Source organism: Pleurodeles waltl, chromosome 5 (assembly GCF_031143425.1).
Source record: "Pleurodeles waltl isolate 20211129_DDA chromosome 5, aPleWal1.hap1.20221129, whole genome shotgun sequence".
Lineage (NCBI taxonomy): Eukaryota > Metazoa > Chordata > Amphibia > Caudata > Salamandridae > Pleurodeles > Pleurodeles waltl.
In genome coordinates this window covers 1,311,473,466-1,311,499,160 of record NC_090444.1, presented here as the reverse complement: position 1 = coordinate 1,311,499,160, position 25,695 = coordinate 1,311,473,466, and positions in this window count along the sequence as shown.

Sequence of the window (25,695 nt, the reverse complement as noted above, 5' to 3'; positions counted from 1 at the left end):
GTGCGCTTTACAGCTGCACGCTCCTGCCACATACTTAATGGATTTGCATTTGTAAAAGTAAGTTCAGTTGACTGAATTGATTCTGAGGATTTTAACTTGATTTAAGAATGTTTTTCCTGATTGAGTTTTGTAAGTTTCTTTATTAGGTTGTTTTTCAAACCTAAAAATAAATGAATCAAAAAGGCTTGCTGAGAAGATAGTGAGACTTTGTGATGGTAAGGGTTCACCGAGGATCATTTAAAATTCACTGAATTATGGTACTCGTTCTTAGACATAGAAGTAAGGAGGTCAGGCTTAGAAGCTGGCCTCCTGCTCCCAGTAATTGAAGGAATGCAAGAGGCGAGCCATTTCACTCTGTATGGAATTGTAGTATGAGTTCTTAACTATGTAGGCCTCGCTCCTTTTAGAGACAACACAATTTTTGCATTCCACATAAAGTCTTATGTCAAACTGTTGGTATAATTAATTCGAACAGACAGTACAGATATGTTGTGGCAAGGCAGTTATATGTATTTCTGGATGGTTGTAAACTTAGATGGTCACTCTTATTACATTAAATATATTAGAGGCCTGTGGTGCAAATTCGGGGATTTCAAAACATGCTTGCTCTTCTAAGGTCCTGATTACGACATTGGCGGTCCGAGGACCGCCAATGCCGTGGTGGTGTTCAGACTGCCGCAAGCTGCGGTCTGACTTCCACAATATGAGGTTGGCGGTCAGACCCGCCAACCTACTGCTGTCCCCACCAGGATCTTTGATCCTGACGAGCTGACAGCGGGTGCACATCGTAATCAGCCAGGGTGGCGCAGAAGTCAGCGCTGCCCTGCTGAGTACAATCTTGTTTTCTGCCAGCCTTTTTATGACCGTACCACTGACATGAAAAGTCTGGCGGAGCACAGGTGCAGGGGGCCACAGGTGGTCCCTGCCCTGCCCATGCCCATAGCATGGGCAGTGCAGGTGTTATCCTGCCCAGCACCCTCGAAATGCGCTCTGTCTGCTGTCACAACTTTCCCACTGGGCTGACCGGCAGAAACCTTGGTTTCCACTGGTTAGCCCAGTGGGAAAGTCCTAATGAAGCAGGCGGGGAGGTCCACAGTATGCCAGCCACCAACCCCTCAGGAGTTTGGCGGACTGGTGTTCCCAACCACCAAAGTCATAATCGGGCACTAAATGATTCACCTAATTAAATGTGTGCTGAATTGCCATGTGTTTCTTAGGCTCATGTGAACAGGCTGTAGAAGTACAATTTTCATTCTCTGATGTTCTTCCACAAAGATGGAAGTTGCAATAAGGCTACAAGGAGAAATTACCTTGTGAGCTCCATCTTGTAGAAAGAAGGATGTAGAGTGACAAAAAGGTTCCATAAAGTACTATATGTTGAAAAAGAGGAATTGTTCAAAGTATTTTATAACAAAACAGGAGCCAAACAAGAGCTGACCTTGTCGTCCCTTGCTCTATACAGCACTGTGAATAGGAAAGGTATTTAAGATACTGCTGCAGGGGCATGGCTAAACACACGGTACAGTTGCTGGAGGGATGCTCTATGCGATTCCCTTCTCAGAACTGCCGGAACAATAAGGTGCACAGGGAGGCTTTAGATGATTTGGCATCCTATGATGGATTAATATAACCATCATATTGGACAGCTGGTCATGAATTATGCATGGCTTTTAGACTAGCTGGATATGGATGTGTGCTGAAATTTGATTGGGGCTTAGCTAACGTTTGTCCTAACAGTTGCTGAGTTCTTCATAATATTTGCAATTGAATGCACATGTTTTGTAGATGAATAGCTTGTAATAAATAACCATGTAGGATAAAATCACAATTAGGGTGTATGCATAATGACTTCAAGGCACGAGGTGGGATATATGTTCCACCAACAGTTGAATAAATTCTCTGACTTGATTTGTTTGACACAGTAGGGAAGGATTGAAAGACACTTGCAAGTTTTTCTTTTCACCAAAAGAGTTGCGGTTTCCCATCTGGGGACCAGGTAAGCTACAGAGAGTAACCCAATAATCTGGGAATAAAGTGAAAGCACCCAGCACTAAATACCTCTATAGACAATTGTCAATTTATCTTGAAATTGCAGTTGTGGACTGAGGAAATTTGTGTGTATAAAAATATAGCATCAAAAGGAGTGATATAAGACCCATATGGCCTGTCCACATTGCTACATTAGTAGCTCCTACAGACTTTGGGCTTAATTAAGAAATTGGCGGAGAAGGTTGTCCTCCTCAACTGCAAAAAAAAGTACCATCCCTGCCAAACTGAATGTCTGCCTGTCTGATATATAAGCAGGGTCATCTTAAGTATGTTCCGATATGCAGAATATGCACTATATCTGGGAATTATGGAGGCAGCTCACCATAACTAGACTGATTCACTTCTCACTGGAGCATTTTTCTGTTAATAAAAACACTTCCAGTCACCAGCCAAATGACTAACAAGAAGTATAAACATCTCTGACAGTCATTAACAAAGCTTAAATATATATAGACCACTTCTTCTATCTCTAGGGTGGTAATTTGCTCTGGTCTTTATCTGCTGTTCTGACTGTTATGGTTGAACTGGACTTTCCTGTGAGTTGTACATTGATTCAATCATCAATATAATCATTGTTACTGTACCTCTCTGTTATTTTTGCCAAAGATATTGCCTAATAAGAAATTATCTCAACCTAAATGTTTGTTCTCAATTGCTGTAATTTTGATTCCAAAGCAGAATCTTAATTATATTTTTTAAATGATAGTTGTAGCATTTGATGAGCTATGCTGTAATTCTAAATACCAACATTTGATAGTGATACTGTGAAACACCAATTTCTGCAGACCAAACAGAGTAATGCAATGAGAACAGAAAGATAAACCTATAATAAATAATGCTAATCGGTCTACTTTATAACTGAAAGTGCCTTTTGAGCAACTGGTGAGCTTAGGTGCTCAATAATTAATCCTGCATGCACTCTGTCACTCATCTTGCACTCATATATCCAGTCATATACTCACTGACTCATTTCTCCAATCTCCTACTCACCCAACTGTGAACAAAAACACACACAAACTCAAAAAACATATGGAAGATAGGTGTGACAGGAATATTCTTTCAAAAAGAAAGAAGTAAAGAAATTAGGCATGGCAGTAGGCTTCCATCTTGGAATAGCATTGTGAGGAAACAGGCTTTTTGCAGGGTGGTCCCTACTTTTTGCCCCAATTGTGATTACTATGTATAGGTGTAATGACTCTGAAATGCCCAGGCCCAGCTAATCAGAACTCTGCATGTGCTCTCTCCCTTAAAATGGTGTATGATTGATTGGCGTATACCACATTGGCCTAGCCTAATATACTTGTAACTTCCAAGTGAATGGTACCAACGGTACCCAGGGCTTGTAAGTTATAATGTCACCTCAGGGACTGCAGCACTTGTTGTGCTGCCCTGAGTGGGATAAGGTAAAATATGGTTCCAAGTCTGCCCCTGCAGAATGTTAGGGTGGTTTAAAACCTCTAACTTGACTTTGTCATTTTAGCTAATGGTCAGCCAGTTGTTCCCTTCCTTCTGTACTGAATAGTTGAGGAGACTTACCAAACATCTGCTTAAGTTCTTCTGGACAATATAGCAGTGGTGTGAGGTTGTGTGAAAAAACAGGCTTTTGCAGTTTCACCCCCCAGTTTGTCCCCCATTTTGATCTACTAAGTACTGGTGTAATGGCTCTGAAATGCCCTGAGCCCTGCTAATTAGGACTCAGTGCATGTGCACCGACCCTTAAAATGGTGTATGTTTGATTGACTTATATATGCCCAATTGGTACAGCCTAACTTACTTTAAGGGGGTCATTCTGACCCTGGCGGTCGGTGATAAAGCGGCGGCCAACCCGCCAACAGGCCGGCGGCCAAAAAAATGCAATTCTGACCCTGGCGGGAACCGCCAACACAGCCCGCCGCATTAACACTCCGACCGCCACGGCGGAACAAACAAACAGCGCGGCGGTCACCGCCAACAGCCAGGCGGCAGAAAATGTACCGCCCACCCTATCACGACCCACCAATCCGCCACCTTTTTCGGGGCGGGAGCCCCGCCGATAAAAACACGGCGGAAACAGACATTTCCAATGGAAAACGCTCACCTCGAGACACTCCACACGGAATCCGTACAGCATGGAACCCGAATTGAACATCATACCTGCTCTCGTCTACCTGCTCATCTACCACGAGTACGAACTCCGGCGCAGATGTCAACGGTGAGTACTGCACCTACGACACACGGGAGGGGGGAGGAAGAAAGGTTATGGGCATACACATATGCGACCCCCCTACCCCCCCAATATGTACACACCAATGCAGAGCAGGAAGTCACAGTGACACCACACAAAGACCCTTTAAAAATACAATGACACAACCAAATTTGGAATACATTTTCATGTACAAAAAAAGCACCTGGAAATAATTGAGCAACCGTGAAAAATATTTACAAAAACCAAAAAGATATACACATCAGTGTATCACTGAAGTAACAAGTCCTGCACATCCTACAAATCTAACATGTCCGTGGGCCAAGGTTCTGCGAAACAAGGGCAAAGCCCACACACGAGACCTGAGTCCTTTGGAGAGAACACTGCAGGGGCATCCGATGTCAAAACTACAGGCACCTCAGGGGGAAGGGAAGGGGGGGCCACCACAGCCACATGAGTCCACGACGCCAGATCCACGAGGAGCCACCATGCCCACTGTACCATCCTGGGGAGTGCAAAGCCACAGTCTCTCAAGTCTCTGCAGTGGGTGGGTTGCCCACTGGACCATCCTGGGGAGTGCAAAGCCACAGTCTCTCAATGTCTCTACAGTGGGTGGCTTGCCCACTGTACCATCCTGGGGAGTGCAAAGCCACAGTCTCTCAAGTCTCTGCAGTGGGTGGGTTGCCCACTGGACCATCCTGGGGAGTGCAAAGCCACAGTCTCTCAATGTCTCTACAGTGGGTGGGTTGCCCACTGTACCATCCTGGGGAGTGCAAAGCCACAGTCTCTCAAGTCTCTGCAGTGGGTGGGTTGCCCACTGGACCATCCTGGGGAGTGCAAAGCCACAGTCTCTCAAGTCTCTACAGTGGGTGGATTGCCCACTGTGCCATCCTGGGGAGTGCAAAGCCACAGTCTCTCAGGTGGATTACAGAGTCCACTGGTCAAGGAGGAGGCATGGTGGTCACAGTGAACCATAAACAGTGCCTGAGACGGCGGGACCCAGCGCAGCGGTGCATGACATGGCGATGTCCAGCGGAGCGGTGCTTGACAGGAAGGGTCCAGCGGAGTGGTGCTTGACAAGAAGGGCCCAGCGGAGCGGTGCTTGACAGGAAGGGCCCAGCGGAGCGGTGCTTGACAGGAAGGGCCCAGCGGAGCGGTGCTTGACAGGAAGGGACCAGCGGAGCGGTGCTTGAGACGGCGGGGCCCTGTTCAGCGGTACCTGTCTTCACGGCGGGGCCCTGCTCAGCGGTGCTCTTCTGCACGGCGGGGCCCTGTTCAGCGGTACCTGTCTTCACGGCAGGGCCCTGTTCAGCGGTACCTGTCTTCACGGCGGGGCCCTGTTCAGCGGTGCTCTTCTGCACGGCGGGGCCCTGTTCAGCGGTGCTCTTCTGCACGGCGGGGCCCTGTTCAGCGGTGCTCTTCTGCACGGCGGGGCCCTGTTCAGCGGTACCTGTCTTCACGGCGGGGCCCTGTTCAGCGGTACCTGTCTTCACGGTGGGGCCCTGTTCAGCGGTGCTCTTCTGCACGGCGGGGCCCTGTTCAGCGGTGCTCTTCTGCACGGCGGGGTCCTGTTCAGCGGTGCTCTTGCAGTATGTCAAGGGAGTCATACCTGGCCTGGACACCCTGCTCAGTCGCCCTCCGACCGTGCTGTGTCAGGCCCCTTCGGGGAGTGAGTCCTGGGCCCTTTGGTGTCGTCCCTTGCAGCCGGGATGGGGCTTGTGGGGCCCTCCTGCTCCGCGCTCCTGGTGGTTGTCCTCTCCGCCCTGCTGTCCTTCCGCTCCTTAGATGGGGCTCTCGGGCCCTTGCCTCCCCTGGCTGCTGTGGCCGGTGAAGTGGCCGGAGTCACCTCCTTGGAGGCAGCCGTCTCTGTCCGCTCACGGCGGCCCTTCAATTTCCGGGTCCTCTTGCCTGGGGGGGGCTGGCTGTCCCCTTGCTGCTCACCGAAGTGTTACTGCCGCCAAAGGGTGGACTCCACATGCCATGCACCACTTGCAATGTAGTAGTTGGGCTGGTGGTGGCTGAGGTGCCCTTGGGACTTTTCCCAGTTGGAGGGGGTGGGTCGGGGGAGGGAAAGAGGTCAAAACTGGAGAGGTAATTTTTCTTGGGACCAAGGTAAGGGGTAGGAGTAGTGGTGAGAGAAGTGGAGGAAGAGGATGTGGTTGTATGAGAGCCAGGTGTGCTGTCCTTGGGTGCAGGTGACTGGGACGTAGGCTGTGGTGAGGTGGTTGGCTGTTGTTTGGGTGTCTGCCTGCGTTTATGTGTCTTGGAAGAGGGGGTGACAGACACAGTGGGAGAGGACACAGGGGACGTGTAAATGCCAGTGGGGGTGGTGACTGCAGGTGTGCGGACTGTAGTGGAGGGTTTGCTGGTGGTGGAAGAACTGGCTGATGTTGGGGTGCATGCAGGTGTGAGTGTAGACGTCACAGGGAGGTAGGAGGGAGACGAGGAGGACGGGGACACAGAGGTGGTAGTGACTGTTGATATGTCTGCATCTGTGTGTTGCTTGGGTGAATGCTTGTGTTTTCTGTGGTGCTTATGTTTGGATGAGCTGGCCTTGGGTGTTGAGGTGTGTGCAGGCTGGTCTGATGGTGTGGATGGGATAGGTTGAGGTACAGGAGACAGAGAAAGGGTGGAGGCAGATAGAAGAGGGAGACTGGAGACAGGGACAATGGCTGCCACCAGTGCTGAGGCCAGAGCAGTGAACGCTCGTTGATGGGCAGCCTGACCCGAATGAATGCCCTCCAGGTAGGCATTGCTCCGATGCACCTCCCTTTCCACCCCCTGGATGGCATTCAGAAGGGTAGTCTGCCCAACAATGACCGTCCTCACCAGGTCAATGAGCCCCGCACTGAGGGCAGCAGGGGTAACAGAGGCAGGGGCTGAGGTGCCTGGGGCGAAGGAGACGCGCGCCTTCCTGGCCGAGCGGCCACGGAGCGAAGACTGAGGGGCTGCTGGGAGGGCGGTGCTGGTGCGCTGGGTGGCGGCTGTACCTGTTGTTGCGGGGGGGCACAGATGGTGCCGCCACCGCTAGGGAGCTCCCAAACGAGGACGTGTCCGTGTCGCTGGTGTCTCCACCGGCCCCCGTTGTGGTGCTCCCCTCGCCCTCCGGATCACTGGTGCCCTCGGTGTCTGTGTCAGTGCCCACCGGGGCCTGGTGACCTGCAGCTCCCTCCTGCTCCGAAGCCAAATCTCCTCCGCCTGATGATGCTAAAACACAAGAAGACAAAGATTTAGGGTGGGGGGAGAAATTAAACAAAGTTGAGTGCATGCCTTAGCAATACCCTTTGCGGAGAGGACAGACACAGGTGCCTCGTGCACTAAGTCGCGAACTTGGGGTACACTACTCAGTACTTCTGACTAGGCAAACAAATCTAGGGACAACACACGCGCACATGTGTGATGCTGGAGCATGGGTAGCTGCACTTGGCACCCTACAGAGGTGGGGGGAGGGGGCACAGGGCCATGCCTAAGGGAGCGGACTACACTACAGAGAGCGACCGGGCCTAATGTCACCCACAGCCCTCCTCCCCCACCCAGGCGCCTCCAATGCGCATACAGATAGGAGAATGTGCGGATACTCACCCCCTTGTGTCTGCTGTGCTGTCCTCAAGCGCCCATCCAAATTAGGGTAGGCCACCGCCAGGATCCGGGACATCATGGTGCGACTGGCACCCCTCCTAGGTCGGGAGGCCATCCCCAGCAGTGTTTCTGCGGTCTTCCTCGTTCCGCGGCGGATGTCCTCCCACCTCTTGCGGCAGTGGGTGCCCCGTCTGTTGTGGACCCCCAAGTTCCGGACTTCCTCGGCGATGGCACGCCAAATATCGATTTTCTGGTGGGCGCTCACCTGTTTGACATGTACAGGGTGGGAAAGAGAAACCGTCACATATCTGCATGTTTGGAGTACATGCCCCCCCCTCCCCAACCTTGTCATGGTTCCCATTCTCTCATCTGTCGTGCGTTGCACTCCCCATTCCCTCCACACCCCACCAACTTACATCCCCCCCCTCCACACAGGCATAACCCATTCAATGTGCACTGAGTGTACTCACCTGTTGGTCTGGAGGACCGTAGAGTTGCGCATACTGGGGGAGGACCCCGTCCACGAGCTTCTCCAACTCTTCTGAACTGAAGGCGGGGGCCCTTTCACCAGTAGCAGCAGCCATTGTCACTTCCAGACCGAGTTCACAGCAGCACTTGCAGTATAGGTCCTCTCCTATGGATGATCAGGTCTCGAATGATTGAGCAGATAGAAAATGGCGGTCACGCCCGCGGCGGTGCGTACCGCGGCGGTGCGTCCCGCGACCGCCGGCGCACATCGTCATTGGCTCCTGAAACCCATAGGCTTCAATGTTAACCAATCGGTCTTCGCACAGCGGTCTTCGACCGCCTACCGCCACGGTGTGCCCCGCCAGCGCAGTGACCTCACATCCCATTGTCCCACTTCACAGGTCAGGCATCGGCCATTTCAAGGGCCCACATGGCTTAATTTCTAATGCGTCACACAGGCCTAGGCCTTGCAATGGCACACATACAAACATATCAAACCATACATTTACCTGTACTGTGCAAGCTGTGTTGTACGTACCTGTGAGTGGATTGACTCTGTACTCCATATTCTCCTTCCTAGGCACCGTCCGCTGGGACTAGCGATGAGAAGGAGGAATCCTCTTGTGTACCGGCCGCTGGTGGACCTGTCCACAATGGAAGAACGCCATATAATACTACGATACCGACTTGACCGTGCCTCCATCCATGAACTGTGTGCCCAGCTGGAGCCAGCCCTGATGTCCCCCATCCGCCAACCCACAGGAACTCCCCCTCTAGTGCAGGTTCTGTCTGTCCTCCATTTCTTTGCAACTGGCTCATTCCAGACAACAGTGGCCATGTCATCTGGGATGTCTCAGCCTATGTTTTCCAAGATCTTATCCACAGTGTTGTCTGCCCTGATGAAACTCATGCGGAGCTACATCATTTTCCCAGAGGAGGGTGATTTGCCTACAGGGAAAGCTGATTTCTATGCCCTTGGACACATCCCCAACATCATTGGTGCAATTGATGGGACCCATGTGGCTTTAGTCCCCCCAAATGACGATGAACAGGTGTACAGGAACAGGAAGAATTACCATTCAATGAATATCCAGGTGGTCTGTTTGGCTGACCAGTACATCTCCCATGTAAATGCCAAGTTCCCAGGGTCAGTGCATGACGCGTATGTTATGCGAAATAGCAGCATTCCCTATGTGATGGAACAGCTACAGAGACAGCGTGTGTGGCTAATAGGTGACTCTGGTTACCCCAACCTGCCGTGGCTATTGACCCCAGTGAGGAATCCCAGGACCAGGGCAGAGGAACGGTACAATGAGGCCCATGGGTGTACTAGGAGGGTGATTGAGCGAACCTTTGGGCTCCTGAAGGCCAGGTTTAGGTGCATGCATATGACAGGTGGATCCCTAATGTACTCACCAAAGAAGGTGTGCCATATCATCGTGGCGTGCTGTATGCTCCACAACCTGGCTTTGCGACGCCAGGTGCCTTTCCTGCAGGAGGATGGTCCAGATGGTGGTGTTGTAGAAGCCGTGGAGCCTGTGGAGAGTGAAGAGGAGGAAGACTCTGAGGACGACACAGACAATAGGGACAGAGTGATACAACAGTATTTCCAGTAACACACAGGTAAGAATCACCCACGCCATTTCACAATTGCTTATAGCCTCCTGCATCTGTACTTTCTGTAGTTCCCCACAGATGTTTTTCATTAATTTTTGCCTTTCCCTTCCCTTCTCAGTGCTGTCTGACTCAGTACCTGACTTCTGCTTGGTTCGCCCATGAAATACAGCGTATTGACATTGGTATGTTGTCATGACTAATTGACAGAACAGAAATTGAACAGTAATATGTAATACATTTGTTAATAATACAGCATGACTCAAAACAGATTTGTGTGCAAAATGTGATTTATTTACAGTGCTAGATATTGGTACATGTGATTCTAAGGGTGATGGGTGGGGGTGGAGGAATATCCATGGCAGAGTCCAGTTCTCAGTCTCACAGGTGCATTGTCCTTTTGCCTGTGGAAGGATGGAGCATAGGCAGTTCATGGTTGGACAGGGTGACAATGTGGGACAGTGGGAAGACTTGAGGGGGTATGTCCTGCTGGCGGGGGTCTTGACATCCTACTCTGTCTTTTTTTTTGGTCTCAGGCTCCTCTTACGGGGTGGTTGTTCTTCAGCAGGAGGTGCGGTTCTGGGGGGCTGTCGAGGTGTTGGGACCTCCTGTCCACTAGTGCCGGCGGAGGTGGTAGGCTATTCCTGGTCCGGGCTAGTGACAGGGGCCCTGTGTGGTGCACCATGGTCCCGCAACGTGTCCTCTATCCTGTGGAGGGCCAGGACGATGGTCCCCATTGCGGTCCCGATTATTCTCAGCTCCTCCCTGAACCCCATGTAGCGTTCCTCCTGCTGTGCCTGGATCTCAGTGAACCTGGCCAGTACTGTCGCCATCGTTTCTTGGGAGTGGTGGTATGCCCCCATGAGGGTGGTGAGGGCCTCTTGGAGAGTGGGTTCCCTGGGCCTCTCCTCCCCCCCCCTGTCGCACAGCAGCCCTCCGAGCTGCCCGGTTTCCCCCGGCCTCTGTCCCCTGAACGGTGTGCCCGCTACCACTGCCCCCAGGTCCCTGTTGGTGTTGGGGTGTTGGGTTAGCCTGGGTGCCCTGTAGTGGCAGACACACCGCTGATTGAGCTGTCCTAGAGACAGAGGCATGGGCCCGCTGGGTGGGAGCTGTGCTGGTGTTGGCAGAGGGGGTCGGGTCTGGTGTGGCCTGTGGCTGCCTGAGGGGAACCGACTGCCCAGAGGTCCCCGATGGTCCGGGCTGGTCATCAGGTTCACTGTCGACAGAGCTGCTATCCTCAGTGTGGGCCTGTTCCGGTGGTGGGATGGACACTTCTGGACCCTCCTGGCTGGTGTGTTGTTGTTCGGGTCCTGCATGGGGTAAGAGAGTTTGGTTATTGTTTCTGTGTGTGCAATAGCGTGCATGTTATGGGTGCCCTTGTCCCCCAGTGCAGGCATTCCCTTGAGGGAGGTGTTGTGAGGGTAGTTAGTGGGGGGGGGGGGTTAGTGCAGTGGTCATGCTTAGGTGATGGGTGCCCATGATTTGTGTTGGCATGCAGGAGTTGGTGTTGGGATGGGTGGGTTGTGCTGGTGAGACATTGTCAGGGAGGATGTGTGCTGGGGGTTTGGGGGTGAGGGTGGGGGTGTGGGTTGGCATGCTGGTGGGGTGGGGGGGATATAGTAGTTGAGATTGGACTTACCAGAGTCCATTCCTCCGGCTACTCCTGCGAGGCCCTGAGGATGCAGGATGTTCAAGACGTCTTGCTCCCACGATGTGAATTCGGGAGGGGTGGGTGGGGGTCCGCCGCCAGTGTTCTGGACCGCGATGTTGTGCCTGGAGACCATCGATCGGACCTTCCCCCGTAGGTCGTTCCATCTTTTGCGTATGTCCTCCCTATTCCTGGGATGCTGTCCCACCGCGTTGACCCTGTCCACGATCCGCTGCCATAGCTCCGCCTTCCTAGCTATACTGGTGTGCTGCACCTGCGAGCCGAAGAGCTGGGGTTCCACTCTTAGGATTTCCTCCACCATGACCCGGAGTTCTTGGTCCGAAAAGCGTGGGTGCCTTTGGGGTGCCATGGGGTGGTGTGGGTGAGGTGTGGGGTGGTGTATGTGATGATAAGTATGTTGGTGAGTGGTGCTTTGTGCTACTATGTGGTGTGTGTGATGGTGTAGTGTGCCTCAGTGTGTCTTGCTTTGGATTGTCTGCTGTGTCTCTCTCTCCTTCTCTCAGTAATTATGGTCGCAGGGGTTTGTGGGTGATGTGGGTGTGTGTTTTATAGTTGGTTGATTGTGTGGGAGTGGTGTGTGTATGTGTATCAGGTGTGTGTATTTCAAATTGTCCAATGTGGCTGTGTTTTGGTGCTGTGTGTGTATTCTGACCGCGGCGGTGTGTAGCGCCAATGGAATACCACGTTTGAATGACCGCCGTGTGGATTCGTGGGTCGTAATGGCATGGGCGTATTTCTGTTGGCGTGACGGTGGAGGTTTGGTCTTCTCCAGTTTCTCGCTGCCCGCTGATGTGGCGGGCTGCAGTGGAGGACGGAATTTTGGAGGTTTGGCCGTTGTGGGTCAGAATGACCGTGGCGGTTAACCGCGGCCGCGGCGGTGTTATGGCGGTCTTCTGACCGGCGGTAAGGGCCTTTTACCGCCGAGGTCAGAATGACCCCCTTATAGTCTTTAGTTCATGGTACAAAGGGTACCAAGGACCTGTAATTTAGAGTGTCTCCTCAGAGGCTTCAGCTTTTGTTGTGCCACCCTGAGTGGGATACGGCAAAACATGACTCCCAGTCTGCCACTCCCTCTCTAATGTATATCACCCCTAAGGTAAGTCTGTCAAGCCCTATGTCAGAGTGCTGTATGGTAGAAGATGGAGCATGTACGTTAATATGTTACAGCAGTCAAAACCTTAAATTGTCATTTTTACTATGGAGAGGCTAGTAGCCCCACTGATATGTACAGAGTTACAAGCTGACAATCAGCCCTGTTAACTTCCGAATCGGACTGCTAATGTTGGCAAAGTAAGGTGTCAAAAGAATCAGTGCATTAAATCCAACTTAATGGTTACATCAAATTTAGTCTCACTGGTGGGCAATGTGCAACTTTGGAAGACGCCCCTTTGGTTGCCCAAGGTTTCCAATGCCTGTTCACGGTTGCACACAAAGACTGTCCTCACAGGGAGCCTTCTGCCCTCCTGGGGAGAAGTGTAAATGGCTCCCTGAAAAGGACACAATAGGGGCCTGCCGTTGGAAGAGGTGTTACTTCCCCTAGGCAGAAATGCAACATGGATGTTAGCCCAAAAGGCAAACTTCAAAGGAGAAGACAACTTTGATTGGCAAAGAGTTAGCACATATGGGAGGGCCTGCTCTATTGTCAGGGTAGACAGGCTGACAGCAGGAACAGAGATGGGATGCCAGTTGCCTAACCAGGTTTTCAATGGGGATGTTGCCCACAGCTATCTGAGCTCTAGATATTGAGAGAAAGAGTCTGACTTCTTGAGAGTAGACAGAATAGTGAATTCTAGAATAGCCAGATGCCCCACTTTGCAGGAAGTGGTCGTCAGGATGGAAGGAACCTACTAGCCAATTGACTACTGACCTTGTCCTACCCTGAGGGCATTTTCCAGACATAAAAAGGGCACTACTGATGCCTGGAATTCAGATCTCATTGCACTGGAGAGGAAGACCAAAGATGAACTGCTGTGCTGAACCAAGGACCGAGGAGAGAGGGTGTATTAAGGTGGACTGAACCTGCTGAACCTAGTGGCTAGCAAAAGAACTGTGCCTGATGTGTCCTATTTGTGGAGAGGTCCACTCCTGAGCACAGCCAAAGCAAGAGACTCCAAGGGTCAGTTGGCTGACCTCCTTTTTACAGCACAGGGCCACAACAGCTGAAAAAGTCCGCTAGGACGAGCTGGTAGCCCAGATCTTTGAATCCTACTTTCTCCACAGGGCAGCACTAGGGACTGGGGCCTCACACTCAAAAGTTACCCCTGAGTCTGCTGGATCTGGGACCATCATCTAAGTGCAGCTTGGTTGCCCAGAAGGCAAGTTATCACCCAAGGAAGGATTTCACTGTGACCGCAATACAGAGAGACTAGTAGCCCAGTGGTAACTGGAGTCCTGCCAGGTTTGAAAAGACTTTGGGTCAAATCGACCCCTGTGACTGGGACTGTCTCACCAAACCTGTGGACCAAGGAGTAGCCACAGGAAGACCCCTGTTGACCGCACCACATCAACAGCATCCTTGATCATCTTCAGCATTCTGTGACTCTTGCATCAGGACCACTTCCACAGGGGTCTAAAGCAAGGGATATGACACCTGGAACTGAATAAAGTCTTCTTCTTTTCTGAAGGTAACAGTTTGTGAGGGTCTTGCTGGTACCCATGACTGGTTCCCTGCGAGTGTTTGTTGCCTAAAGCTTACTTAAAGTAATCACACTGCTACACAGTCGTAGTTAAGTAAAAAGTGCATATTTACTGTACCTTTTAAATGCTGTGTCTCTGGAACCCTCTGGTTGATCTTTTTGTTCTGGTGTTTAAAATCATATAAACGTACAATCTATTTTTATAAATTGCTGTCGGTTTTCTTGAATGTCTCGTGCATTTCTTCTTCCAGGCAGTTATTTTTGATGGTTCATCATCAGAGCAGAATTAAACGAGTTGGGGACAGCAACTTTATGAAACAAAAATTAAAATGGGAGTTTCAGGAGAGAAATACATTGAATTGTTGTTGAGCCCTGACTATGCAGCCAAGTGCTTCCTTAAAGAGGAATGAGTGGTCACTAAAAGTGAATGAAAACTGGAGAACTAAAAAAGTTAAAGTAGTTAATGAGAGGCAAAAGGACAGCTAGTAGGTAAAAATTAAGACTTACTTCTAGCCTAACCTAAAAACGAATAAAAGGTAGCATATGGGATGCCTCAAAAGCAAGTAAATTAGTGGAGTGATTTTCCACACTAATTTCAAGGTCAAATTAATACATTGGTGTCTAACAAAAGCACAATGCATTACATTCTAAAGCATATCAAAGAAATAACAGATCACAGCTAAGAACGATGCTCATCTGATGTGTTTTACTATGTCAGATATTGAGCTTTTTTAAGACACCAATATCAGCCTCAATGTACGTATTTGCCTGAACACGAAACCACCTGAGTTCTCATACTTTTCTTTATTCAGAATGCCTGGAGAACATTGGAATTTACGCAGACTATAAAGGCCACATATGCTGTTCCTCAGCTTTCGTAGAGAAGCTTAAGGAGAGTATTTGCTAGGGACCATTGTTTTGCCACAATATTTTAGAATTATTTAATTGCATATGTTTTAGAGTTTTGCTTTTTATGTGCCATAATGAACACACTTGTACACACGTGACTACACCATTTATTCAGGAGAGCTTTGGATAATTTAGAAGAGCGTGAGTTTTTGGCTGGTAGTTAAGCTCGTCTCATTTTAGCACCACCTACTTTTGTAATTTTGTGTAAACCATGCATATGATGTTATTGAACATATTTTACACACATAATTCAAGAACTAGTTAGGGAAACTATGGAGTTAGGAAAGTAGGTCTTGGCAGAATATGACAATTAATAATGCTTACTCCTGGAGTTCGATTATTAGAAGAATATATTTTGGAAGTGCCTAATTATTTTATCACTTTGGTGGTCACGTGAAGGATTAAGGAATGTTGTGAATTTCAGGGGCTTGACTTCCAGGATGGGGGGTGTTCGGTGTGTGACACCCAACAAATAAATGATCTCTTGGATTTATAGTCGGGTCTGGGGGCCCGGTGTTGGATCTGCTATGTATTTGTTGGCTTATATTGTTCCCCTGATTTCGCTCACAGGTTTTAACGTTCAATTTTTTGGATCAGGAACTGGTATAATTGTAGTGACTACTTTACTAAAGACGTAGCAAATCTGCATTCATAAAAGTACTCCTGAATGGATGAAAATGTACTACATTTTTGAAAACGTAAACATTGGCAGTAGTAGGCTTGGAAAGCTGCACCAATCTCAGGTTTCCCGGCATAATAATGTCGACCAAAATCCCACAAGATGATGGGATGATTGCTTGCAAATATTCTGATCCCTGGCAATGCTTGGGGTGGCCTTCACTGTGCCACACAGAAAGAGTGCTTGATTTAGGATTCGTCAGACAGAGTGGTGGAGGACTTCATGTCTGCCACCTTGCCTTTTCTTTATCCGCTAAATTTAGATATTTCCACCGGCCCACCGGACATTTCCACACATTCGGCAGGTACCTCCAAAAATGGTGGTTCCTGACTATATATGAAAAGTTAAAAGGATGGCTGACTAGTCTTTAAAACTTGATGACCCCCCACTTCACAGGGGTTTTCTCCCATGGATTTGGAGTCATTTGTTTTCTTTTTTTTACTGATCCTCAGAGCCAGAATGTACCTGGTGGTGATGGACAGTAAAAAAAAGCCATTCCATTTTCCACTCTACATATGGCAGATGGTTGAATGGCTTACATCTGACAGTCTCTACTCCGTTGAACAGCTCAAGGAAGTTTCACACAGACAGGGTACATTTTACTCTGCCAGCATAAAATTTGCACTCCGCTTGAGTCTAAATCGGGTGGGTAGACCTTGAGTTTGGTGAATACGGTACTCTGGTGCAATTGAGTACCTATCCACTAAACCATAAATCAGCCCCATGCAAATGCAAACGAGCCTAATGCAAATGAGTACTGGCCTCCCTGCTCATGGGAAGACTCCATCCCTCACCTTGGCCATTTCACCCATCCAACCATTGGTCCTCTGCTTGTTTAGTTGGGAAATTTGGGATTCACATTCCTTCAATCCCCTTATGAATTTCCACTTTAAGTGCTACATCAGGCACATAACACAGTCTGTTTGTGGATTTGTGTCCCAAACGCAGCATAGGACACATTTGCTTGCAAAATATTTCACCACCACCACTTTAGGGAAGCATTACAGATTGTACAGGTGGGCACTTGTAACTTTGCAACACTGCATGCTTGTGGATCTGACCCCCAGCTGTTACTTTAGGAATATTTGTCTGGACACAATTTTACCACCATTCTGCGGAGGTGTAGCAGTGAGTGTAACGTGGCTGTTCGTCAAGCACTGTGACAGAACGTCAACTTTTTGTGGCTGCATGCACCAACCACTGCATTTTGAATACAGAAGAAATGAATTCATAACATAAAAGGAGCTTTATCAAAATGCTGATTGACATTATATGCTTCATTCATTTGAGGCCTTAATGACTGATAGATATTGGTGGCCCCATGATTCAATTAGGTTCAGCAGAGGGCTCTATTTCCTACATTTGTGTAATTGTACACCCTCACTTACTATTGTACAATGTGCCTTCAGCACTATATACTATTCACATGACATCCTTTTGTGATAACGTAAATAATTAGATAAAACAGGTTGACACCTGTAAAATCATTATAATACAGTTATGCTTCGATGTATTTTTTAATTAGGGAACAGAAAGACAAATATAAATGTAATGATGCCAAAACTGCATTAATACAATGAAAGAACAACTTTTTGCAATATGTTATTGTTTCAATGAACAAAAATAAATATAGATCATTTTTGATGGGGCCAGCGTTTGCTGCTTTTGTTAAACAATTCAAATATCTCATTAGGTTCCTGCCAGCATTCCTGAAAAGTAGGAGTTTGATGCTCTTCCCATTTTTTGCTATGTGCAATTGAGCAGTCACCATTACATAAAAAGTCTTGTCATCTGTATGAATAGCCAAAGGTATGCTTAAAGAATTAGATTTAATCCATCATTTCAAGAGCTCACTCAACTCCCCCCCCCCCAAGATCATTCCTATGCTGACCAGTGTGTTAAGTTAAACTTTCTTGATAAATGTTGGATCACTGAACCTCTCGTGGATTCATTCAACATGCCTTCTGTCTAGTAAACTTTAAGGTGCTGCTAGAGTACAAGTATCATATATGTCTGCAGAAGCAGGTTCAGCATTATATTCACCAATAAGGCAAGCTGCTGCCACCATACCCATAGGAGGTTTAAGGCACTTTGGACTTCCCTGGTGTGTTGCTTTGACTGATAAAATGATTTATTATGGTGTCTAATTGTTTGATGTCAGCAGTAGGAACATTTAGGGGCAATGCACAAAAAGAAACAGAAATGTAGGAAGAATTGCCATCCTTACTAAGTTAGTTCGAACAGCTAGGAGATGGCTAACTGCTTCTATTTTGCTAGTTCTAATTTTGTATAGCGAAATAAAAGATATCATTTTGTTCAAAACTGTTTATTAAGTTACAGTAAAACAGTGGCACCTAAATATCGTGCTGATTAATTACCCGCGGATCATCTGATGTAGCTTCATCTACTGAAATAATCTTGAGTTTTGGTTGTATTTAACTTACAGCCTGATATTAAGCTCAATTCTGCAACTGTTTTCTCTATAGTTTTGAGTGCAGTTTACAGTATAGATGAAAATATGACCATGTCATCAGCGTAAACAACTATTATGACGAAGGGTTCCAACTATGGGATTGCTTGAGGTCCTATATTAAGAAATGTAATGTATGGTTCTATATAGAGTGTATAATACTGGTGATAGTGGCCAGCCTTGTCACTTGCCACGACAGACGGACATTGTGGGGGGAATTTATCATTAATTTGCAAATGGGCTGAAAGACTTTTATACAAAGTTTGTATCCTTCTAATAGTCAGGATGCATTTTCCTTGTTCTTCTTACTTCCTACAAAAAGCACAAAGAGACACAGTCAAAAGACTTTTTGACTTGCAACAGAATTATGCTGCATCTACGAAAATAGGTTTTTAGGTGGCAGGATATGAGAGTCCCTCTTCTCCACCTGTGTCCAATACACAAGTTCAGTGTGTAAACCCAGACTCAACCCCTGATAGCAATGTCACAGAGCAGACTTTAACTCAAGGAAACTGTGTAAGCTATTTAACAATACCAAAACAATTAAAAAGTCAGAACAAAATACTGTACATTAAAAAGTCAGGACCTCTTAGAGGATCTCATGGAACATGGATTTTTTGGATGTGGAGGTAGATGAAGAAGTACTAAGATCTTCTGAGTTTTTGGCATGCCCATGATTTTAACAGAGATGAAAGTGGTTTAGCAGATGATAAGAGGGACCAGTGTCTTTCAAGGTTTCTATTGCCTGATGGTTGGATGTTGCAGTCCAATATTTGAAATTTGTTGTAGCTTAACCTGTAAGGTGATGAAGTGTAGATTTCAAGACATAGGCAGTGTAATTGGTCTGTTTTCCAGTACAATTTTTAACTTTGACAGTTTTAGTTAAGACACCTTGTTGTAGCAGTTTAGGTTTTGGTGGAACTGCTTATATGTGGGAAGGGGTAGTAAGAATGTGTTTTACAATTAAGTCAAGCTTAGGGCATTGCCATTGTGAGGCTTACTCAGCTTACTGAGCTCCACCACGCCGCTGCCCTTATCCTTCACCATCCTAGCGGACCCCCTGACTCAAGTTGGGCTAATGGTGACTGAGGAGGCCATGGCCAAAGAAGGAGGACTGTCCAGCCCTATGGCATGACTGCAGTGTGTGAAGAGGCAGGCTGTGCTTGGGCTGCACTGTGCTAGGAGAAGACTGAAGATCAGTTTCCCCTCTATGTAAAAGGTGAGAGCCAGGGAGGGTGGGGGCACAAAGACAGACCCTGTGATACAAGATCACAGCCTGAGGTGTGTTGTGGGTTGTGAGGCAATTGTGGTCTGCCAACACTGACCCACACCATATCCCTGAATCTGTACTGGGCTCCTGGGATGATCGGTGAGCAGCCATTTCACCCTCCCCTCACCAATAGGGTGTGGTGGTGAGAGCAGAGGGAGATGAACAGGGCTGGGGTGTGGGGTGCTGCAGGTGACCTGCCATGTAGATGACAGTGGGAGTCCCCCCCCCCACATTCTAGAGTGTACTGCTATGGTATGGGGTCAAGGAGAGTGAGGAGGGTGGCCTTCCTGTCCCAGATCATGTAATGCAGAAACAAAGACAGACCAGGCTGTCCCAGGCCACCACACTCAGCCTGGGTGCAGAAGAACAGCTGTATGGGTGACTAAGGAGGCATCACATGGTGCACAGGAGCCCCCACTAACACATAATAGTTTTGGGCACAGGAGTGGTCACCCAGATCCTGGAAGCAGTGAACTCTTCTCAAATGACCATGGACACCAAAATAGAAGGGGTGGTCATGGAGATAGGCCTGCTGCATGAGAAACATCTGCGTAGTGGTCCTACCAGAGGGCACAGAGCAGCAGGACATGATCACTTTCCTGGAGGAATGATAGAAGAGTGAGGTGACTCCTCGAGGCATGTCCACTTTTCCTGCTTAGAGCAGGCACACCAAGTTCAGTCTAGGGTACCGTTGCCAGAGGCTCAGCTGAGACTGATCATGGCCAAGCCTTTGCATTTTCAGGTCAGAGATTTCACCCTTCACACAGCCAGACACGCCAGTCATTTCATAGCGGACAATACAAAAGTCTTCATTTTTGCAGGGTTACACCCTGGTTGTGCAGAGACACAAAGCTTTGTTTTTTGGCATGAAAATTAGACTGCTGAATATGGACTTAAATCTTCCAACTCCACCTTCAGATCACTAATAAGGGTAAATCCCTCTTCTTTATGGACCCAACGGAGGTGTGGGAATGGGTAGAGACCCTAGGGTAATCCTCACTAACAGGGACCCTGCAAGAGTGATCGCAGTGTTACAGGGGCCCACGCAGATGAAGGAGCAGGAAGCAGAAGGGTCCTGGGCCATGCGGTCACAACAACCAACAAAACCAAGGCAGAGACAGACAAAGCTGCAGTGCTGAGGGCAGCAGCAGCACTCTGAATCCCCCTGTGCTTGGATTAGAGGATAGCAGCAAGAAGGAGAGCAGAAACCTTATTTGTAGTGCAGACAATAAGGCAAGGAACTCTCCACAATCATCAGAGGAACTGATATGATACTGGCCTCTTAATCATGTGCAGTTGGCCATTCAAGACTGCTGTGACCTGACCTGTGGTCAGTTGTGGCGGAAGCATCACTGCACCGACCCGAACATTGGGCCTTACTTGCCATCTGCTATCACGAAGATCTATACCTTGCATGAGACTGACAAGCTAGAGTTTTCATCATCAACTGGGGGTCAGCACGTGTTAATCAGCAACAGGATTGACCACCCCAAAAAAACGTAAGTAACTTCCTTCTATAATACTTGATTCATTTTTTGTTTTCTTTGGGATTTTTGTTGATTGTTGTTTTCAAAGTGTTTGTGGGAGACATGGTGTCATTGTATGCACTTAAAGACCTTGAGCCAATTAAAGTACACACAGAGCCACCACCCTGGTCTGGAGGCCAGACCTAGGGAGGGCTGGAGTAACAGGAGTGTAGCTGCAGCACCTCTTGCGCCACATACTTTCCCTACATAGCAGACATCATGGTGCATCACACTACCTTTAGCTTCATTACATGGAATATCCGGGGGTTGGGGACACCAGCTAAGGGCCATAGCCATGATGTCCACTCATTCAAGATGCCCAACACACATAGCCATGCCACAAGAAACACATTTAACTGAGTGGGAGGGGAGGTAACTGTGCTCCCCGTGGAGGGGTCAACTCTTCTGCACCACCTACATACTCCAGGGAGGGTCTTGAAATGGGTGGTGCCAGGGGTCGAACTGGAGTGGCAGGGGTTGGACCTGTGTTTATCAGCAGGAAGCTGGGTGGCTCTCAGATACACATATTAGGCCTTTACTCCCTGAAAGTGGACCATGCACCACAAATGCACTCCTTGTGGGCCTGCTGGAGAGGGCAATAGTTGAACCCCTAGTGGTGGGGGCAAACTTTAACTGTGTGGCAGACACTGTGCTGGACTGTTCACACCCACTTCTGACACTGTGTAGGACAGTGGCGCAATTAAACACCTGAAAAGCTAACTGACACCTACTGGACGCATGGTGGTAAGCACACTCATTAACCAGGGAATACTCTCACTTCTTCCTCATTCATGTGTTACACACAAGGATAGACTTGTTCCTTACATCCCGACATCGGGCAGGTGTGACAGGTATACTTAGCAATGACTTGCTCCGATCACAGTCCACTCCTGCTGTCACTATGATGTGGCCTGTCGAGGACACACATTCCCACTGGGGAGCTGTGTTGCTCAGTGCTAGAGGAAGCATCGTAATGGGACAGTGTAAAATAAGAGATAGTACACTATTTTGAAACAAGTGTGGACTCTTCCTCCATGCCGCTGGTCAAGTGGGATGTCTTCAAGTGTTTTATCCAGGGGATTTGTATTAAGACTTCTTGAATGGTACGATCGGGGCTGTGGTGTCAACAGGACTGTATAGAGTGCGAGCTCAGATGGTTGAAGCTCTACACTATTTCCAAGGTGGATATTTATGGTGACTTTGTCTGCTGGAGACAAAAGCATGCTCACCTGGTCTCCAGGCTGGCTTTATGAGATTATCCAGAGCACCTAGCATGGAGCCATGCTGACGGGGACTGCACGGGATGCCTACTTGCGGGCTTACTGTGGGTGGAAGGTGACCACACCACAATAACAGTCACCAACCACCTGGGAGACATAGTGAAGGTGTTCACAGACTATTACAAGGCTCTGTATGGACCAGCGATGGAGGTGAGCAAGGAACAGCTGACTTCCTTCCTGGCCAACATACCCCTGCCCATATTGGCCCCAAAGGACAGAATACAAATGGAAGCTTCCATTACTGAGGGCTAAACAACACTGGCAACCAAACAGCAAGTGATGGATAAAACTCCTGGCAGTGATGGCCTCCCTCTAGAATTTTCTAAGTGCTACCATGCAGAAATCATTAAGCCTATGGCTAGGATCCACGTTATGATCCCAAAGCAGAGAGGTCACACAGTGGACAGAAGTGCATTATGACCCTTGTCCCTTCTCAACATGGAGTGTCGGATCCAGGGAAAAAGTATTGCAAATCATTTTTTTTTTTGCTTGAATCTTTACATTGGTTTAGTAAATTCAGAGGTGCAGTACAAACATGTAAAGGAGCGGGGAACATGCATATCAGCACAACTTATAGCACTGTGAGGGTAGGCCGTGAGGACATACATAGCTGCTGGGGCCGTCAAGTGCACCTAGTATGTAAGTTATCTTAAAGTGTCTATATGACAAACAGTTTCCTTACATAGCTGCATTCCAAGGTAGAGATTCAGCATGAATTGTGTGTAGTAACAATAAAACTGCAAAACAACAGTTAACAACTTGGAGTCCGTTTTGAACACCCCCCCACCCTCCTAGCCGTTGCAGCCCCTGCATATCCCGCTCGTCGAGAACCCACCTCTGCTGGCCCACAGGGTCCACACCCTCCCACTTACCCACTGTGGAGCCAGTCCCCACAAGCAGGGACGAAGGCGGTGCATGCGTAGCTCAAAAGGTGCAGTAGCTAGTTCTTGTGCGCTGGCAGTTCATCCAGTTGTCAACAGTGCATTGTGAGCCGCAATATTGCCTGTGTTTGTCTGCTGCCCCGCTTCCCTCAATTTATCAAGCATTGAGTCCCAACTAATGGCCAAGGGATATTTTCGGAGACCTAGACTGTCCTCCCTACTCAGGGCCACCCCCTCCACCTCTACCCATATCACAAAGGAGTTCAACCATACCACTGATGTGGGTGGGACCATGGCTTTCCATTTCCTGGTGATTAGACGCTTGGCTGTCAAGAGACCAAGATCAAGAAATCGCGACGAGGCTTTATGTTTTTTGGCTCTGGGGAATAGACCCAGCAGGCAAGCCTCCCATGTGGACAGAAGTGGGCGCGATGTGCAATCCGATAGTCATGCTGCAATGCAGAGCCAATAAGTGTTTAGAGAGGGGCAAGACCATAGCATATGGAGCAAGTCCGCTCCCACCAGTGTGCAGCAGTGGCAAGCAGCATTCAATTGCTGAAAGTATTTGTTTAGGTTAGCCGGCGTGAGATAGGCCCTGTGAAGAATGTAAAACTGGATGAAGCGGAATCTAGAGTTGCGGGGAATGCAAGGAATGGCAGCCCATACCTTGTCAGGTAAAGGTCTAGTCAGGTATGCTTCCCATATGGCGCGGAGCGCAGCACAAGCGTGAGCTGTGTGTGTTCGAAGGGCGTTGGTAAACAAACTTACCAGGTGTCTGTCTAGCCCCAAAACTTGCATACAGTATATTGTAACAGTAAGTGTGTTGGTGGTTCGGCTGTTATGTCTCCCCAGTGTCTTGTCAGTGTTGCTATTAAAGAATTATACAATAAGAACTGCCAAGTGGGCAGGCCCTTCTCCGTTGCCAACCTAGTAAATGGAATGAGAGTGCCCTCACAGTATAGGTCGCCTAGTGTGTGTAACTCTGCCGCGTGCCAAGATCTCAGCTCAATGCTGCTTGTGGGCTGCAAGCCACGTGGCGTGCCCAATGGCGCCATGGCAGGTGCATAGGGGATGATAGAGCATGTGAGGTGCAATCTTCTGTGATAGCAGTGATGTGCCACGCCCATCAATGGCGCCTCAGGCTGTTTTGGTTTTGCAAGGGGGTGGAAGAGGTGTAGGATTACAGGCATTGTCCAAGGTGGTGCCTCAGTCGCAGTGTCTGCCAGCAGGACACCACAAAGCCACCGTCATGTGCTGACAATACCAAATTGTTGTCTCCCTATCACCCAACACCAGTATATCATCAACGACTCTGTCCATCTGCTTGTGGAAAGTTAACAACTGGAAGACAGGCAGCATCCTTAATTTAAATGGCGAAAAAAATGAAGTCACAGTGGTAGGCAATAATCCCTCATTGTGGGACCACATTCACTGGCCACTGTGTCTGGACAACCGCCAAGCCCCCAAATCGGAAGTAAAGAGCTTGGGGGTTCTAATGGACAAAGACCTCACCAGGGCCGCCCTGGCAAAGAGAGTTACAGGGGTTTGTTTTGGTCTACTGAGAGCCCTTAGAGAGGCGTCTAAATTGCTCCCAATGGACACTCCGAGAGTCGTTGTTCAAGACCTAATATTTTTTCACTTAGACTATGGCAACTCTCTCTACTTAGGCAGCCCTGCTCATGCGACTCAGAAGCTGCTGTCGCATACTGCTGGGTCTGACAAAAACACATGGGCGTAGGAAGTGTGTGGGATGCGGGATGTATCCCCCCCAGGTTTTGGAGGGTGGGGGACACGGGGGCCGAAGGTGGGGGGGACAAGGGGACACAATAATTTCCCCTCTCACATCTATTATTCAGAGGGCCATTAGCGCACAAAAGCGCTACTTATAATAGCCCTGTACCGACCATCCTCCAATCTGATGGTAACAGAATGAAGGTGAGTCAGGAGGCCCCCTGAGCCCTCTACCCTTTTGTTTGTCCTGTTCACAGCTGTGGGCATTAAGGGTGCTCATAAGAACAAAGGGCACGAGTAGGAGAAAAGAGTTTTGGATGATTACTGTCTGCATCACCTGCCCCCTTGCAGAGGAGCACTGCAGGATGCCTTCAAGAGAAGCTGCAAGACAATGAGGAAGATCTAAAGAGGAAACAGAGTCCCACTCACCCTGATGCCTGCAGGCTAGAAAGGAGACTCTGTGAAACACAATATTTGTATTTGCTTAAGATCACACCAGTTGGTGAAACAGTGAAGTCGAGATTGAGCCCAGATTTGACCTTTTCACACAACAATTTAGCTATTAGAAGGGTATATTTTTCCAACATTTATGTTTAATGTTTTGTTATCTAGGTAATGAAAGGCTTCACCACAGCGTGGCTAACAGGGAGAAGCCATATTTCATTTTGGGCCGTTATGCCTAGCGTTATTATTTATGTTGTTGTTATCGTTACATACTTCAGCATATTGAAGTATATTATCTTTTCTCTATC